The 18,769-nt window shown below is 45.0% G+C and overlaps 1 long non-coding RNA gene across 1 annotated transcript; it reads right to left on the reverse strand.

The window, feature by feature from the left end:
- Positions 1–14,175: 14,175 nt before the first annotated feature.
- On the reverse strand, positions 14,176–15,452 carry LOC148124674 (uncharacterized). Its single transcript, XR_015739561.1, has 2 exons — positions 15,147–15,452; positions 14,176–14,746 (listed from the first exon to the last, which is right to left on the reverse strand). It is a non-coding gene; the product is annotated as an uncharacterized LOC148124674 (long non-coding RNA).
- Positions 15,453–18,769: the final 3,317 nt, after the last annotated feature.

An 18,769-nucleotide genomic window follows, 5' to 3' on the forward strand; every position in this document is an offset into this window, starting at 1 on the left:
AGTCAGAAAGAGATTAAAAACAATATCGTCATCGACAGTTTGTGGGTCATTATCTCTACTCCTTATTTTATGCCATATTTACAATTAATCCTTAATGCGAGTATATAATTACAGTACTACTATTTCTTTTCTTCCTTATAACAATACGTCGCTTCGATAAATATATTTATGAAAGATAATAACTATGTCAATGATAATATAATAATTAGATAATATGACATCGAATGTTGATTAGAATGGTTAGAAATGTAATTAAATAAGAAAGGTACCATATTATCATTATGCGCACAAGATACATGTCCCCAACCGACACACTGTAGAGCTGGAACATGGTTTTATTTGCTGTTTTTTTGTTTTTTAAAAAATAATAATGACATTTTTTATTAAAAAAACAACAACCACCCAATACATTGCTTTGCAAAGCTGGCAGGTGGTTGAGTTCATTTTCACACGAAACAGGCAGATGTTCTTCCTGTTTCCTGAACAGCTAGAAAACTGGCCTAGCGCAGGGCAGGCATTTTTGGGTGGAATCTCAGTATTTTATTTTATTTTTTACATGCCTATGAATCACCAAGTTTCATCATCGGAGGGCCCTTGAAAAGTCATCGTATCAGCATCTTCCCTCGGCGATGGGTGGAGTGGTGGGGGGAGAGAAAGAGCCTTCGTATAAGGCCCCCCCGTTGTCCCTGGATGCAAAGGTTACGGCAAGAGGCCCGAAGGGTGGAGATGACTCAAACTTCTCGAGTCAAAAGAAACCCACATTTCACCGTTGGCCGGAACGTGCAATTGCGTACATGGCTCTTGAAAAGGAAGTTTTGCCCAACTAAAGGCGAAGTCTGGCTCCAGGAGTGGACAGGGGACATCTACTCCCCACCCAGGCCTTCTCCTCTAGATGGACAGAAGCTGTGTTTGGATGACCCAAACTAGAAGAATGGGAAAAATAAGGATCGAGCTGCCCTCCTAGATGGTTCTTGTGATGTTTCCAGACAAAGATGGACGTCTCCCTTGAGACCTTCCTTGGATGCGCTCTTCCCCATCCCATCTGTGGATGAATGCATCTGGTTGGAATGCGGTAGAGGTCCTCTTCCATGGTTGGCCTCAGTCTTTGGAAGGCTGTGTTACCAGAAGGTTCATCCTGCCAACTCTCTGATGTTCTCCTGACAGCTCCCTTCCAACACTGATCCGGGTTATCAAGTGGTCGATTTTCCGCACCACCACTGGCCAACTCCACCAGTTGAGAAGTCCTCCCTGGTCCTTCTTTTCAAGTCTCCTTCCTCCTCGTTCTTCTCCCATCCTTGCAAGGAGGCGTGATGTTGAATGGCAAGGTCTATGACAGGCAAAGCTGGCTGAGGAATTCTGGGAGTTGAAGTCCACAAGTCTTAAAGTTGCCAAGGTTGGACACCCCTGGTCTATGACAACCAGGGCCACCGAGAACTTACCCCTCAAGAGCTTCCTCAAGAATTGGACCCATTCAGTCCAGCTTTTACACCAGGCCTTCCCCAGCAGGCTTGTTCAAGGCACCACGCCCTTCTTTGCCAAGGATGACACACTCCTCTTTGGGTGGCACCCCTTGTCACCCCAACGGATCGATTCAGCTCCCTGACTTTCTGGCCTCGGCCCGGTCACCCAGGCCGTCTGTCTGACATTCTCGCCTCACCATAAATGGTTGCAATTTGCAACTCTTCCCACCCAACACACACACACACACACACACATCCCCGTTGAAAGCAAGTGGGAAGTTGTGGAGAATTTCAGGAATGTGGACTACAACATGTGCGATGCATTTTCAGTGGGTCTGCTGGGGGTGGAGTGGGGGAGTAGAGCTTCTCCCCCTCCTATGAAGGTTTTAAGGAGCCAAGAGGCCCCAAGAAATCTCTGGTAAAGTCAGCCAAAGGGAATCTGGCTGGGCCAAAATATTGTTCCTTAGTGTGTGGGGGTTTTTTTTTTCCCTTCCTCCCCCTTCCTGATTTCTCTGGGACTTTCCATCGGAGGTTGGGCGTTCCTTCTCTTTCGTTTCTTCCTTCTGCTTCTTCTCTCCGACTGAATTAAGTTAACCCTCTTTCTTTTCCTTTGCTTCCTTCTTTTTCTCTTCCTATCTCTGGCACGTTCTGCTTCTCTCCTGAGTCCTGCTCAGGGTCAAGGCCTATAGAGGACCTCAAGGAACACCTTCCTTCCTTCCTTCCTTCCTTCCTTTTTCTTTCTTTCTTTCTTTCTCTTTGTTTCTTTCCTTCCTTCCTTCCTTTCTTTCTCTTTGTTTCTTTCCTTCCTTCCTTTCTTTCTCTCTTTATCCTTCCTTCTTTCCTTTCTCCCTCTTCCTCCCTCCCTCCCTCTTCCTTCCTTTTTCTTTCCTTCCTTCCTCTCCCTCCCTCCCTTTTTCTTTTTCTCTTTGTTTTTCTTTCTTTTCCTTCCTTCCTTCCTTCTTCTTTCTTTCTTCCTCTCCTTTCTCATATTCTTTCCTTCCTTTTTCTTTCTTTCCTTTCTTCCTCTTTCTCCTTCCTTCCTTCCTCTCCCTCCCTTTCTTCTTTCTTCCTTTCTTTCTCCTTCCTTCCTCCCTTTTCTTTCTTTCTCTTTGTTTTTCTTTCTTTTTTCTTTCTTCCTTCCTTCTTCTTTCTCTTCCTGCCTTCCTTCCTTCCTTCCCTTTCCTTTCTCGTTTTGTTTCTTTCCTTCCTTTTTTCTTTCTTCCTCTTTCTCTTTCCTCCCTCCCTTCCTCCTTTCTTTCTCCTTCCTTCCTCTCCCTCCTTCCTTCCTTCCCTCTCCCTCCCTCCCTCCCTGCCTATTAGAATAGTCTAAAGATTTGGAGTGGGGTTTTCTGCCCCCTGGAGGGCTGAGGACCTGGGAGAAGGAAGCGACGAGTTCACCCAGGTAGCAGGAATTTTCCACTGGGGGAGATCTACAATGGACTTAGCTGGGAAACTCCGTCTGGATTCTTCCTGGCCCCTCTGGAGTAAGAAAGGGTTCAGGAGGGCACCTTTTATGGACAGGAGAACAGCCAAAGAGGGCCGGGCTTCTTCATTCTAGGCTGAGCCCAGAGCTCAGCTGTGGTGCACAAATGACACAACAAGCAAGAGGAAGTTGCTTTGTCACCCGGTGAGGTGGGGCGAAGTGGTTCCTGCCCTTCTCAGGTATGATGTGTCATTCAGCTCTGCAAAAGATGACGAAGAAGAAGAAGAAGAGATTCCTTCTTCCTCGTTTTTTGCTTGGCTTTTGGACACGGAGGATCACACCGGAGATGAGTGGATTTCTCTAGATCAGGAGTGCCCAACCTTGACCACTTGTCTGGCCTTCAGGTGCTTTGGGAAATAGCTTGACACCCCCCCTCCTCCTCTCTGGGACAGCCCCTCCCTCAAATATTGAAAGACTGCTCTCCTGTCTCCCCTGGTCCTTCTCTTCCCTAGACTAGCCAGGCCCAGTTCCTGCAAGCGATCTTCATATATTTTAGTCTCCAGTCCCCCAATCATCCTGGTTGCTCTTCTCTGCACTTTTTATTAAAAAGTAATAATAATAATAATAATAATAATAATAATAATAATAATAATAATAATAATAATAAAAAACAACTAGCCATGCCCAGTTCCTGCAATCGTTCTTCATATATTTTAGTCTCCAGGCCCCCAATCATCCTGGTTGCTCTTCTCTGCACTTTTTATTAAAAAGTAATAATAATAATAATAATAATAATAATAATAAACTAGCCATGCCCAGTTCCTGCAACCATTCTTCATACGTTTCAGCCTCCAGTCCCCTAATCATCTTGATTACTCTTCTCTCCCCTTTTTCTAAGCCTGCAATGTTTCCCTTTAAAACCCAGTATTTTCTTAAAACTCCTGCTAAACCTCCGCCCAGCTATTACTTCATACTACTTCCCCAAGAAGGTGCTGGCAGTCAGTTTGACCCTCACTCGATAAGAAGGGTTAGGCCCCTGACCTAGGACTGCAGAAAGCAAGATTAACCATCTCTTGAGGAAGGCAGTTCTGGGAGAACTGACACACGTCCTCGCCAGATAGAAGGACCTCTTAAGATAGCAGCTCTTTAACCATCCAGATACTGCTACTGGTTTTGCAAGCCCCGCAATAATGTTTTTAACACACCAATCTGCGCCTTTCTCTGTCATCTCTACGTTTAGCTAGGGATTCTTTCTTCTGCCAAGAGGCCATTTATGTCTAACTCAGGAAGCTCAAACTGCCCAAGGAGCGGCTAATCCAGTTCTACAGAGGAATGATGGAGACTGTCTTCTGCACCTCTATAACTATCGGGTTTGGCTCTGCAACCCAACAAGACAGATGCAGACTTCAGAGAGTGTGTAGAACTGCAGAAAAAACAATGCCTACCAACCTGCCTTCCATTGGGGACCTGTATCCTGCACGAGTCAAAAAGAGGGCTGTGAAAATATTTACAGACCCCTCACATCCTGGACATAAACTGTTTCAACTCCTTCCCTCAAAATGAGGCTACAGAACACTGCACACCAGAACAACTAGACACAAGGAGAGGTTTTTTTCCCGAACGCCATCACTCTGCTAAACAAATAATTCCCTCAACACCGTGCAACTATTTACTAAGCCTGCATTACTATTACTACTAATCCTGCCATCCTTCCTTTCACCCATCCCCTCCCACTTGTGACTGTATGACTGTAACCTTGTTGCTTGTATCCTAACAATTTTTACTGACTATTTCCTAGTATGACTTGACTGCTTATTAGTAACCTATGATTATCAGTGTTGTATCTTATGATTCTCGATGAATGTATTTTATTTTTTCTTCATCTACACTGGGAGCATATGCACCAAAGACAAATTCCTTGTGTGTACAGTCACACTTGGCCAATAAAGAATTCTATTCTATTCTATTCTATTCTATTCTATTCTATTCTATTCTATTCTATTCTATTCTATTCTATTCTATTCTATTCTATTCTATTCCTATTCCTATTCCTATTCTATTCTGTTCCTATTCTCTTCCTATTTTATTCTTCTTCTCTTCTCTTCTCTTCTCTTCTCTTCTCTTCTCTTCTCTTCTCTTCTCTTCTCTTCTCTTCTCTTCTCTTCTCTTTTCTTCTCTTCCTATTCCATTCCATTCCATTCCATTCTATTCTATTCTATTCCCTATCTCCGGTCTATAACACAGTCCTTTCAGCGGTTCCAAGAAGGCTCCACACCCATTTGCACCCCTCAGGTGACCTTGAGGTCACAGACAAACCTCCAAGTGGCCTCAGCGACCCTCTAAAAGGATGCAAATGACCAGCTGTCTGCAAGAAGTATGAATCCTTCTGTTCCCCGCCATCCAGTCAGAGCTGAAGAAGCTTCTCGGATGAGAAGCGAAAGGTCTTCAAAGAAAAAGAAAGAAAGGAAGTCCAGTTGCCTCTTGAAAAAGCCCCTTTGGGTCCACCACGACCTGGTTGACTGAGAATCTCCAGAGACGTTTCCTGGAAGACGTTTCGCTTCTCATCCAAGAAGCTTCTTCAGCTTCTCTTTCCGATTTCTGATGACGGAAAGCCCCCGGGGCTCCTTGCAGCCCCCAAGGCCAGGAAGGTGTCCCTCGCATCTCTTGATGGGAGTTCTGGGGGTGGATCCCTTCCAGCCCATCTCCATAAAAGGGAAACTGGAGAAGGTGCATAGCTTGTCAAACTTAGCCATGCCCAATCAGCCAGGGTTCCCCATTCCTTCGGTTAACAGCTGCACTTCCTCCCCGTTGGAGTTCCTCTCCCGAGAGCATGAAGGCAGAAGGAAGAGAAGTGCGTGTGGCACAGACGTCTGGCCTTCTTTTTGGCTCCTCAACTCTTCCCAGAGAGCAAAGAAATTCCCCCAGGGACACCCACGGTGCAATCACCGAGGCGTCCAGCTACTTTGGAAAGAAGCCACCTCTGTTCACGTTGAAGCAACAAAGGATTTGCCTCTGTCCCCTCACAAAGCAGAAAACGGTACATCAAAGCACGTGCAATGCAATGAAACAAACACACCTGTCCGGCCTGGTTTCTTTCCTACCCCCCCCCTCCCCAGGGTTGGACTTGATGATCTCTTAGGTTCTTCCTGCCCCACTTCCCCGGGGCCGTTTAATCTGGAGACCTGATGTGATGACCCAGAGCGTCACACAAACGTAACAAAATCCAAAACGTAAATAAACGTCCTTTAATGGCTCCAATTTGGCCCCACTGTTCAATAATACTCAAGTTGGAGATAAAACGTACTTCAAAATAGTCTTCGAAAGAAATACAGTCTGAACTTAATGAGGGGATAGAGGTGAAATAAAAAACCAAAACAAACTACAATGAGGGAATTTCCCCAACGGAACAAGAGAAGTATTTACCAAATTCAAGGCGATAACAAGGCAGAGTCTGTTGGAAGGACGCCAACCAAGATAACTTCAGACCAAAATAAAACACGCTTTGTTTCCAGCGTTTGCCGGTACGCAGGTCCAAACTCTTATTCAGTTGTCACAGCTGCAGCCCATGAAGAGGATCAAGGCCCTCTCCTCCCCAGTAGACCACATCTCTCCCTTATCCTCTCCTCCCTGTGTGCCCTAGGATGGAGAGGGGATGGGCCTGGGTCCTCCTCTGACTGCCCAACTGGCCTCTGCCCTTCCCCAGCCTCCTCCACCACCTCCGGAGCCACACCTCCACTCCCTGTTGTCTGTTCCTCCTCTCCCTCAGAGTCAGTCTCCACCAGGGCCACGATGCCTGAAATGACCTGGGAATTTTATGTATTTATTCATTCGTGTGTATTCTGCGAAGCCTCTGGAAGTTGTGGTGGGTTAAGAAGAGACCGGACAGCCCCTTGTCTGAAATGGTAGCTCGAGCAGGGGGTTGGACTAGAAGACCTCCAAGGTTCCCACTAGCTCTATTCTGAATTGGAAAGATGTGGAAACTATTTGATCGGCTTCCCTCTCCTGGGGACCCCCCGGCCTCTTTGCATTTCTCCCCATGCTGTTTCTCAAATATAGGCAGAGAATTTCATTCGGAGAGAGGCAAAATCGACCGACCGAGGACGGAGGCAGAGTAAAAGAAAACCCCACCGCACGGGGGTTCCTCGCTCAATATCACGGTTATTTTCTTCCTTGCTTTTTTCCTCCTGACACTGTGGCCCAGATTATGCCACCAGGAGGAGCCGAGACCTCAGCTTCTTCCTTCAAGGCCAGGAATGGAGGCTTTGCAGAGACGGCAAAGGCAGAGATGCAGGAGAACTTCCGGGCCCCAAGACTGCGCAGCATCCAGAATTGGACCGAAACACAGTCTAGAATAGAATAGAATCTATTAAGAATAGACTAGAGTAGAGTAGAGTAGAATCTATTAAGAATAGAATAGAATAGAATAGAATAGAATAGAATAGAGTAGAGTAGAGTAGAGTAGAGTAGAGTAGAGTAGAGTAGAGTAGAGTAGAGTAGAGTAGAGTAGAATAGAATAGAATAGAAAATATGGTATGGAATGGAGAATAGAATAGAATAGAATAGAATAGAATAGAATAGAATAGAGTAGAGTAGAGTAGAGTAGAGTAGAGTAGAGTAGAGTAGAGTAGAGTAGAGTAGAATAGAATAGAATAGAATAGAATAGAAAATATGGAATGGAATGGAGAATAGAATAGAGTAGAGTAGAGTAGAATAGAATAGAATAGAGTAGAAAATATGGAATGGAATGGAGAATAGAATAGAATAGAATAGAATAGAATAGAATAGAATAGAATAGAATAGAATAGAAGCTTCATCACTGGAAGCTTTCAAGAAGAGACCGGAATGCCATCTGTCAGAAATGGTGTAGATTCTCCTGCTTGGGGGTGGGTTGGACTAGATGACCCACAAGGTCCCTTCCAGCTCTGTTCTTCTAATTCTGTTTAGACACACAAGAGAAACAGCCAATCCATTCACTAAATCTCTCCCCTTGCCGTTTTTTTTCCTGGCTGCCATCCCATCTCTATAATACTTCATTTGCTGCCTTCTGTTCTTCAATTTTCCTGGACAGGCTTAAGCAGCAAATAGTTTTTTTTTTCCCCCACTGGACGGAGAGTGAGATTTATTTCTCTCTTGCTTGGCACCGGCCAGCCGAGAAGAAAATTCTTCCTAGGATGCTGACTCATTTGGCCAGGCCTTCTTCTAAGCGAAGGTGATGGCTTGGACGGATCCCAACCACAGACGTGAAATGAATTCCCCAAGAATTGCAGAGTGGAGAGACGGGTTCTTGGAGGTCTTCTAGTCCAACCCCCATGCTCAAGCCGGAGACCCTATACCAGTGAGGGCAAACCTTTTGGTTGTGGTGTGCCGAAAGCGCGTGTGCGTGCCAACACCCACAATGCAATGTGCCCCCCCTGCACAATGCAATGTGCCCCCCCCTGCACACGTGTGCGCAATACCCTCACCCCGCCCCCTTACCTGCACTGCGCCAGCTGATTTTTGGCCCGTTTGAGGCCGTTTTTGCCCTCCTGGAGGCTCGAGGGGAATCTTTGTAGTGATGTCTATTGCTGGTCTAAGACCATAATAAAGCTATATTCATTCATTCATCACAGCCCTATACTATTCCAGACAAGTGACTGTCCAGTCTCTTCCTAAAAGCCACCAGCGTTACAGCATCCACAACTTCTGGAGGCAAGGTTTATTTTTATTTTATTTGTCAATTGCTTACAAGATAATAGGTATAAGCAAAAACATAGTTATGAATACATGGATACATATAAGAAAAATAAAAAATAAATAACTAAAAAAATAACTAAATAAATAATAAAAGTTGTCCCACTGGTTAATCGTTCTTCCTAACAGGAAATTCCTCCTTAGTTCTAAGTTGCTTCTCTCCGTGATGAGTTTCCACCCGTTGCTTCTTGTCCTGCCTTCAGGGGCTTTGGGCAATAGCTTGACTCCCTCTTCTTTGGGGTAGACCCTTGGATGTTGGAACCCTGCTATCCTATCACTCCTAGCCCTCCTTTTCACTGAACTAGACACAGCCAATTCCAGCAACTGTTCTTCCTATATTTTAGCCTCCAGTCCCTTAATCCTCTTTGTTGCTCTTCTCGGCCCTCTTTTTTTACAATCTCAACATCATAGCATGGACAAGGCCGTGCTTCTAAGAAAAGGGAGATTGGTTTGAAGGATGCGTTGGAAGTTCTTTGGTTTGTTTAAACACCTCACCAGCAGCAATCAAACATCCCAGATGAGCATAGATTAACACCAAGATTAACATCAGACCAACAATGGAGAATTAAACAATACCCCAATCAAGGGATTGACAAACAAGCTAAGAGTAAACAGCCCAAACAAAGAACCAGTAAGTCCACTCCCACCAACACCGTGAGGACAAGTCACCAGAATATCAGCTGAGAGCAAACGCCACTCCTTACTAGCATTGATGACGTTACCTAGTTTGGGTCATGAAATGTCTGGAAGGAAACCACCAAGCTCAGAGAAGGACCTCAAAATCTTCTTCCTCCTCTTCACAAACCCCTTCCAGCACTGATGATGTTGTCTAGTTGGGTCATGAGATTTTTGCAAGGAAACAGCCAAGCTCAGAGAGCCTCAAGGACTCCCACAGTCCTCCTCCTCCCCCTCACAAACCGCACTCCCTTCTAGCACTGATAACGTTCCCTCAGCTGGGTCATGAAACGTCTGCAAGAAAACCACCAAGCTCAGAGAGCATCAAGGACTCCTCCTTCCAACCCCGAGCTACAAATATTCTCCTTTATTTATTCTCCTTTATCGGAACTGTTTATCGGAACCGTCCGTGGCTGCTAGAGGGCAGCATTGAATCACCCAGACTGTTCCTTAGGTAGTAAAGGAAAAAGAGATTTTGAGGAAGGGAATATTTGTAGCTCAGGGCTAAAATTGTGGAATAGGACAGGCAAGCAGAAGATACACAGAGCTCCTCCGTGAACTCCCAACTAGCCGTCAAGAAGACTCAATGAACACTGGCCAGACATGGACAGACTCAGTCAGAGTTTCGGCTGGGAAACGGGTGAGCATATCCCAGACCGAGCCCAAACCTCGAAACACTAGGGGATTCTTAGAAGCTTGGCATTCAGACGTACCAGCTATCAACTGACATAGAAATCACATGTATACATTCAAAAGAGACAATAAAAAAGGCTAAGAAGGAAACAAAAAAGTACTTTCCAGCAGTCAACACCAGGGATAAGCAAGGATTAACAGCAGACAAATAAACAAGCAGAAAATAATACCCTCATCAATGTAAAAAAAACACCCCTTGAAAATATATTCGCTTAATAACCACGGCATTCACGTAACGACGCCGGGTTTTGCTTAACGGCCGTTTGCATCATAACCCCCCACAACAAAGGCTGAAATATCACACTTCCGTCCCCTGATGGACTTGCTCAACGACTGCAATTCTGGGCTCGGTTACGGTCATTAAGTCGCACGGTTGGGTCATTAACCCTCCCCCCCCACACACCCAACACACAGACTTTTAAGTACCAGGAGGGGGAAGGAGGCTGACCCCAGGACTAATCTGCCCCATAATCCTACTTGGGTTTGAACAGGAGCTTGCTGGCTGTTCTCCAGGAAACCCTTTGTGGATCCTAAGGGCTCTGAATCACCAGGCAAATATTTGTCTCTCTGCGCAACTCAGGCCAATCTTGCTCGCTGCCCTTGAAGGCAACCAGTCCAGACCCCCATCTGGTTTAAATATTTACAGACCCCTCACATCCTGGACATAAACTGTTTCAACTCCTTCCCTCAAAACGAAGCTATAGAGCACACCAGAACAACTAGACACAAGGGGAGTTTTTCCCCAAATGCCATCACTCTGTTAAACAAATAATTCCCTCGACGCTGTCCAACTATTTACAAAGTCTGCATTACTATTACTATTAATCTTCTCATCCCTCCTTATCACCCCTCCCCTCCCACTTGTGACTGGATGATTGTAACTTTGTCGCTTGTATACTTACAATTGATATTGTTTCCTTGTATGATTTGATTGCTTATTTGTTCCCTATGACTATCATTAAGTGTTGTACCTTTTGATTCTTGACGAATGAATCTTTTCTTTTATGTACACTGAGAGCATTTGCACCAAGAGAAATTCCTTGTGTGTCCAATCACACTTGGCCAATAAAGAATTATATTCTATTGTTTTCTATTCTATTCTATTTTAATTCTATTTCTATTCTATTTTAATTCTATTTCTATTCTATTCTATTCTTAATAGATTCTACTCTTAATAGATTCTATTCTATTCTATTTCTATTTTATTCTATATTCTATTCTATTCTTATTGTACCCTATAACTATCATTAAGTGTTGTACCCGATGATTCTTGACTCTTGACGAATGTATCTTTTCTTTTATTACACTGAGAGCATTTACACCAAGAGAAATTCCTTGTGTGTCCAATCACACTTGGCCAATAAAGAATTCTATTCTATTCTATTCTATTCTATTCTATTCTATTCTATTCTATTCTATTCTATTTCTATATTCTATTCTGTGCTGTGCTGTGCTGTGCTGTGCTGTGCTGTGCTGTGCTGTGCTGTGCTGTGCTATTCTATTCTATTCTATTCTATTTCTATATTCTATTCTGTGCTGTTCTGTTCTGTTCTGTTCTATTCTATTCTATTCTATTCTATTCTATTCTATTCTATTCTATTCTATTCTATTCTATTCTATTCTATTCTATTCTATTCTATTCTATTCTATTCCTATATTCTATTCTGTGCTGTGCTGTGCTGTGCTGTTCTATTCTATTCTATTCTATTCTATTCTATTCTATTCTATTCTATTCTATTCTATTCTATTCTATTCTATTCTATTCTATTGTGGGTTTCGGGTGTTTCAAACGTCCCTGGACCTGGCCGGATGGGGCCAATCTCTGCTTGCAAATCTGGCTTTATCTCCCCCACCTCCACCCAACGCCAGTGCAGCCCACCCAGCCGGCTATTAAACCAAGGGGGGGTGTGTGGGGGGGGGGCGTTTCTCATCAGTCTCCCCAGCCCCCACCCCCCCAACCGGTTTCGGCTTTCACTGCCTTCTTCTCTCTCTCTCTCACCCTCTTGCGAGGCTCCCCTCCCCCACTTTCTCCCAGTGGCGGCTGGATTGAGCCGGCTTTGCGGGGGGAGGGGGAGGGGGAGGGGGAGGGCAGGGGGAGGGCAGGGGGGAGCTGAGAAACAGACACTAATCTCTTGTGCTCTCATTGTCCTCAATTTTTTTTCCCCCCTCTTCTTTTCATTCTGGCTGTTGGGAAACGGCGATCTCCGCAAATAGCAATATTTTCAAGGGTTCTGCCAAGATCCGCAGAGTTGTTTGCTTGAAAGTGGCTGCAAATCCTGCCCCTCCCCTCCCCACCAGCCTCAACGCAACAAATATCAGGTTGGGTTGGACTAGAAGACCTCCAAGGTCCCTTCCACGTGGTATTCTCACGTCTCTGGACAGGGAAAGATGGAGGGACAGTTTGAAGTTCTTTCCTTCCTAAATTTGACTTACAAAGAGTCCTGGATTTAAATTATGGGTTCAAAGTTACAAAATCACAACCGGGATTCATACTTATAACCAATGCAGGATTCCCACGGCCCTGCGATCAAAATTGAAGCACTTGGCAATCAGTGTGAATTTATGACCGTTGCAGGATTCAGATAACAGATAATCAGAGTTGGAAGGGACCTTGGAGGTCATCTAGTCCAACCCCCTGCCCAAGCACTTAACTGCCTGATTTGTTCAACAACGGCAGCTATTCGTTTAACAACCGTGCCAAAAAAGCTCACATCGGACCCGACTCGCTGAGCGACCGTTTTAAAATTAACAACAAAAAATGGCAACAACAGAATCATCAAGAACAGAACGATCTCACTTCTTTATTACGCAAACTTCTCTTCTCACCTAAAATGAATACTTTCTGTGTACTCTCTGCTCAGATATCGCTGCTTATTTGTTTTTTTATTTTACTTATTGGTTTATTCCTCAAAACAAAAATGTACAAATGCGGACAGACAAAATTAAAACAACTACAATGTGAGAGGGGCGATAGGTACGTTAGTGCAACTACACACGCCCTCTTGGGAACCTCTTAAAATATGGGATGAGGCTCACAGAAGTTACAATTAGAATGAAAACTGAAGGTTTTTAATTCAACGTTTTTAATTTCTGCGTCTTATTCTCTTCCTAAGCTGTCCCATCCAAAAGCAGCTGAACCCAAACTTCCAACAGTTTTAAAATGCATCGTAAAAGTGCAAGCGGAAAGAAACCGCTAATAAAAATGGAAGAACTGGGCCAAGGAAATTTCTCTCTAGATATATATATATATATATATATATATATATATATATATATATATATATATATATATATATATATATATAAAGTGAAATACCATTCTCTCATCATTACAAAATCTCTAGAACCGTAAAGCCTACAAACTTGAAATTTGGCATGTAGGTTTCGAGGTGCTCACTAAGAAAGGATTTTTCAAAATGACCATCAGAGCTTTTAGAGTATTTCCTATATTATTATTATTATTATTATTATTATTATTATTATTATTATTATTATTATTATTATCATGTTCTGATGCTAAGGTGTTCTACTCCCCCACCCCACCTGAAAAGAAATCTGTTCCAAATGCAAAACAGAAGCAGAGGAGTTGCAGTTTCAGAGCACCAAGCAGCTTTAGTACAGAACAGTTGAGCTAAGCCAAGCCCAGGCTCCTTGCTGTCTCCTTCTTGCTCACACAGCAAATGCTGTTTCACTTTCCAAACAGCCCTCAACTCTCTCACACACTGACAAGATGCTAGCCAGATAAATACTGATGGATGCTGGTAGGCAGAGGCAGAATTTTTCCCCCCTTAATTTCCTCCCCGAAAACCAAGCCCGACCACAAAGTTTCATAGCGAAGCACAGGTATAGAGCTAGTAAGAAATATACTTGAAATCTTTGGGTTTGAATATGGGTTCACGAAGCTCTGCGGCCTGCAGGAGAAGCCAGTTTTTTGAAAGCCTAGGAAATTCAAAGTTTTGATTAAAAAAACGGGCATATATCAGAGCTGCATAGATTTTACGGGCAAGATTGTGCCAGGATTGACTGCCAAATATTTTCATTTTGTCTGTAGCACAAATGCAGACCTGGCACCAAGTGGGTTCTCTTTCTTTCAAGCAGGACTGGAAAAGAAAGAATTGTGTGTGTGTGTTTGTGTTGTTTGTGTTGAAGATCTCAATGATTTCAGAAAAGGAAGAGGCAGGTGGAGCCAACAGATGAATGGGTTGCATTTATTTTATTTTATTTTTCCAGTCCTGACCTATCATTTTTGCATATTTCTGCTTCCACAGCTTCTGTAGCAGGATGCGGTTATGTTTCGGGCTGTTTTGAAAAATAAAATAAAATAAAAATATGAACCAACCAGCCAGCCAGCCAGCCAGCAGGCAGTCAACTCATATATTTTTTTCGGCAAAATTCTAAGCATCTCTTAATCGCTCAAAAAAATTCCTGTTGGGATATCGAGTCACTTCAGGACACGAGACCTTCGTCCGAGCCCCAGACCAAAAAAAATAAAAATAAAAATCCCTTTTTTGTTAGGCAGCTCAAGCTGGATTGAGCCTCGAGCTGAGCTGCACTTTGCTTGTTTTTCGTCTTAGAAAAAGCTTGCGGGAGATTAGAGCCAACTAGCTAGGTTTCCGGCAAGAGTAAAGGAGGCTGTTTCCGCTAAACCTACCTAGAATTGCTCCCTAAATGGATTTCACTTCAAATGGGGAACAGAAATGGCCTTTGCCCAGAGTTGGGATCTCAGCAAAATAAATCTGGACAGCAAGAGCGCCCCTGAGCATACCTAGAGTTCCCCGAGCACCTTCTGGACAGCAAGGGCGCCTCTGAGCATACCTAGAGTTCCCTGAGCACCTTCTGGACAGCAAAGGCGCCTCTGAGCATGCCTAGAGTTCCCCGAGCACCTTCTGGACAGCAAGGGCGCCTCTGAGCGTACCTAGAGTTCCCCGAGCACCTTCTGGACAGCAAGGGCGCCTCTGAGCGTACCTAGAGTTCCCCGAGCACCTTCTGGACAGCAAGGGCGCCTCTGAGCGTACCTAGAGTTCCCCGAGCACCTTCTGGGCAGCAAGGGCGCCTCTGAGCGTACCTAGAGTTCCCCGAGCACCTTCTGGACAGCAAAGGCGCCTCTGAGCATACCTAGAGTTCCCCGAGCACCTTCTGGACAGCAAGGGCGCCTCTGAGCATACCTAGAGTTCCCCGATCCAACGCCCTTCCTTGCGTTGATGCTAACCAAGGCTCTCCCTTATCAAATTTCCAGCCAAGCGTCCAGAAACCTCCCCCCACAAAAAAGCCAAAACGGGTCCACCAGGAAGTCTTCGGCCCAAAAGATGGGATCTCAGCAAAATGACTTGAGCAGCGAGAGTGCCTCTGAGCACGCCTAGAGGACCCAGAGCCTTTCATTGGCAACCCGGAGCTCACATCAGAGAGTGAAAAGGAAAAGGCAGCTTTTCTGGATTTCAAAAGATTCCTGAACGAAAAAAGGAAGACAGAAAGAGAGGAGGGGGGTGGGGTGGAAATTCAGGTGTTTCCAGAACTCTCTGCTCCCTTTCCTTCTTTCTAGAACCTTCCGCCTCCTTTTTCTGGCATCAGGCTAGCAACCCTGGCAACCCCTGAACTTATCCCCCGTTTTGCACGGGGGGGGGGTGGGTGGGTGGGTGGGAGGTGAAACCTAGGGGCTCCCCCTTTCCCGTGAAGGTTTTCTGCAAGGGGTTGGGGTCCCTTCTGCAGGCACAGCTTGGCTATCGGGGGGGAGGAAGGAAGCCCAATGGGGCCAGGAGGTGGGGGGCAGAGGGAGGGAAAGGATGGAGGTAGGCAGAGAACAAGGGGAGGAAGGAGGGAGGTTTGCAAACAGGGACAAACGAGCCATTTCCCCCACCACCACCACCACCACAAAGGCTTCTCCAGCTGGGACCAGAGATAAGGGTAGCCAAACACTGGCCAGACAGCCCAGGCTGAATGGAGGGAGGGAGGGATAACCAGGGATAGAGGAGAGAGAGAGAATAAGGGGGAGGATTAAGGAGGGATGAACAGGAGAGGTGGGCGCAGAATGAAGTCCAAAAGAATAAATGTGGCCCACTTCGTCGGCGCCGCCTGGGGACGGGTGGGAGGGAACAAACATCCCCTTGAAAAGGAGAGGGGGGGGGGTCAAGCGATCCTGCAAAGCCCCCGAAGGCAGGACAAGGAGCAACGGATGGAAATTAAACAAGGAGAGAAGCAACTTAGAACTCAGGGGGAATTTCGTGATGATGAGAACAATTAAGTAGAGGAATTAATTACCTCCAGAAGTTGTAGGTGCTTCATCGCTGGAGGTTTTTAAGAAGGGATTGGACAGCCATTTGTCTGAAGTGGTGTAGGGTTTCCTGCCTAAGCAGGGGGTTGGACTAGAAGATCTCCAAGGTCCCTTCCAACTCTGGTATTCTATTCTATTCTCTTCTGTTCTATTCTCTTCTGTTCTGTTCTATTCTCTATTCCATTCTGTTCTATTCTCTATTCTGTTCTCTAGTCTCTTCTATTTTTCATTCTACTTTCTATTCTATTCTAATTATTCTATTTTCCTTGTTCTGTTCTGTTCTCTTCTTATTCTGCATTCTATTCTATTCTATTCTATTCTATTCTATTCTATTCTATTCTATTCTATTCTATTATTTCATTCCATTCCCTATTTCTATATTCTATTGTATTCTATATTCTATTCTTTCCATTATTCTATTCTATTCTATTCTATTCTATTCTATTCTATTCTATTCTATTCTATTCTATTCTATTCTATTATTCCATTCCATATTTCTATATTCTATTCTATATTCTATTTTTTCCATTATTCTATTCTATTCTATTCTATTCTACTTTATTTTTTTAGTTTTCTTTACTGCCCTTGCACCTCATAAAGCGAAACCAAACCCCACCTTCAGTGCACATCATGACCATGAAAATAAACACAGACATACATCCTTCACACTCCACACATCGAACCGAAAACCTGCAACACCGCACCGACACTTCACTGTACAGCAGAATTCAACAGAGCTACCGCCCTGGGATAGAAGCTGCAGGGTGGGATTCCCTGTCCACTCCTCCCTCCCACCCACCCCCAAAAATCAGGGAGCAAATCGGATTTCTCTGTCACAGGAGGATACTTAAGGTTGAGAGCTGAACCTTGCCAGTTTTTCATCCACGTTGCGCGGTTTTTCATCCATGTTGGGTTTCTGCAGGGCGGTTTGAAAGTCACCTGGCCTTCATCCAGGCAACAAGGATAACAGTCCGGTTTCCAGATCAAAGTTTGCTGAGATAATTAGCATCCTTCTTTCAGACGGCTGGCAATTTAAGGAGAGAAATTGGTGGCCTGTTGGAAATAGTTCTGCCAAAGCAATGCAGTAATTCCAAAGTATGTTTCCCCACCCAACCCCATTCACAGAAACATCCTTTCCTAATTTCTCCCGCCACCCCCAATAAGTACTTCAAAGCTTAGAGCAACAGAACTAGTAAAGTTAGGCAGATTGCCAGGAATGTAACGGAGTTAGGAACAGAAACTAGGGTGGGATAAACTTGGATGAGGAACGAGAAGACGATTACGAATGGATGTCTTCAAACAATATGCTAAGCCACGGTTGCTGGAACCACCATGGAATCGATCAAATTGGTTGAAGCCTTACAATGCACAAAACCAGAAGCTTAGCCAAATGGGTTTGTTTGTTTTTTTTCAGTTTTATGATGGGTGTGGACTTCAACTCCCAGAATTCCCTAGCCAGCCGGCTGTGGGATACTGGGAATTGAAGTCCACCCATCTTAAAGTTACCAAAACTACTGGCCTAGAATAATTAAGTGAACGTAGCCATCATTAATGCTAATAATTGTCACACAACAAAAACAAACAAACACCCAGTTTCCTTCTCTAGCTTTTAGGAGACATTAAATGCACAGGAGGAGCTAAGACCCAAAAGAAACTTGGCACCCCAAATTTAATGCTTCCTGCTTGGGATTACTTAGCAGACTTGGATTGCTGGCTTGACACCATGCATAAACCTGCCCAGGATGCGTTAGCGTGACTGGTGAACTTGTCTGGTTTAATGAGGGTTTCGGATCTGTCCTTCAGGATAGACTTTTGCTGAGATCCAGATGTGCAGAGCCTACCTGGGGGCATCAGGAGAGGTTCTCTCCAGTGGAAAGGCACCCAACCCAGCACTTAAACTGCAGCCTTTAAGCCAGAGGTCTCCAAACTTGGCCACTTGAAGACTTGTGGACTTCAACTCCCAGAATTAGATGGCTGGAGAATTCTGGGAGTTGAAGTCCACAAGTCTTAAAAGTGGCCAAGTTTGGAGACCTCTGATCTAAGCCAAGAGGCAATTTCCTTGGCTACACCTGGAAAGGTGAAATCTGGTGGCTACAGAATCAAGGGCAGGAGGGAAGTGGGTTTAATCTTATTTTATTTTTTAGCACCCAGCCCAAAGATCTCTGGGTGGTGTTCTGTTCCCCAGCTCCAATCAAATGGGATCCCACCCTTCTTGCCTCTTTTGCAGACCTAGCCAAGCAGCCTTGGCAAGGGGGCGAGGGAGGGGGTGCCAACAGAGCCCACTGGGGCTGGCCCGGGATCCAAACCCCAGTCCCAGAATTTTGGGGGGATGGAGGAGGTTTGACCGTCGGCAGGGCCACGTTTTGCCGCAGCCAAGGGATTTCCCCAAGGCAGAGGGGAGGGGCAGGACGAGGGACACCCCTGATTTGGGGAGGGTCCCCCGGAAACAGGGCTGGACCGCGGGGCTCGGGACCTCCAGAAACCCCCCCCCTCCATTCCGACCCCTTCCCCCCCCCATTC

This window comes from Pseudonaja textilis, chromosome 14 (assembly GCF_049901715.1).
Source record: "Pseudonaja textilis isolate UNSWEBS1 chromosome 14, rPseTex1.2, whole genome shotgun sequence".
Classification (NCBI taxonomy): domain Eukaryota; kingdom Metazoa; phylum Chordata; class Lepidosauria; order Squamata; family Elapidae; genus Pseudonaja; species Pseudonaja textilis.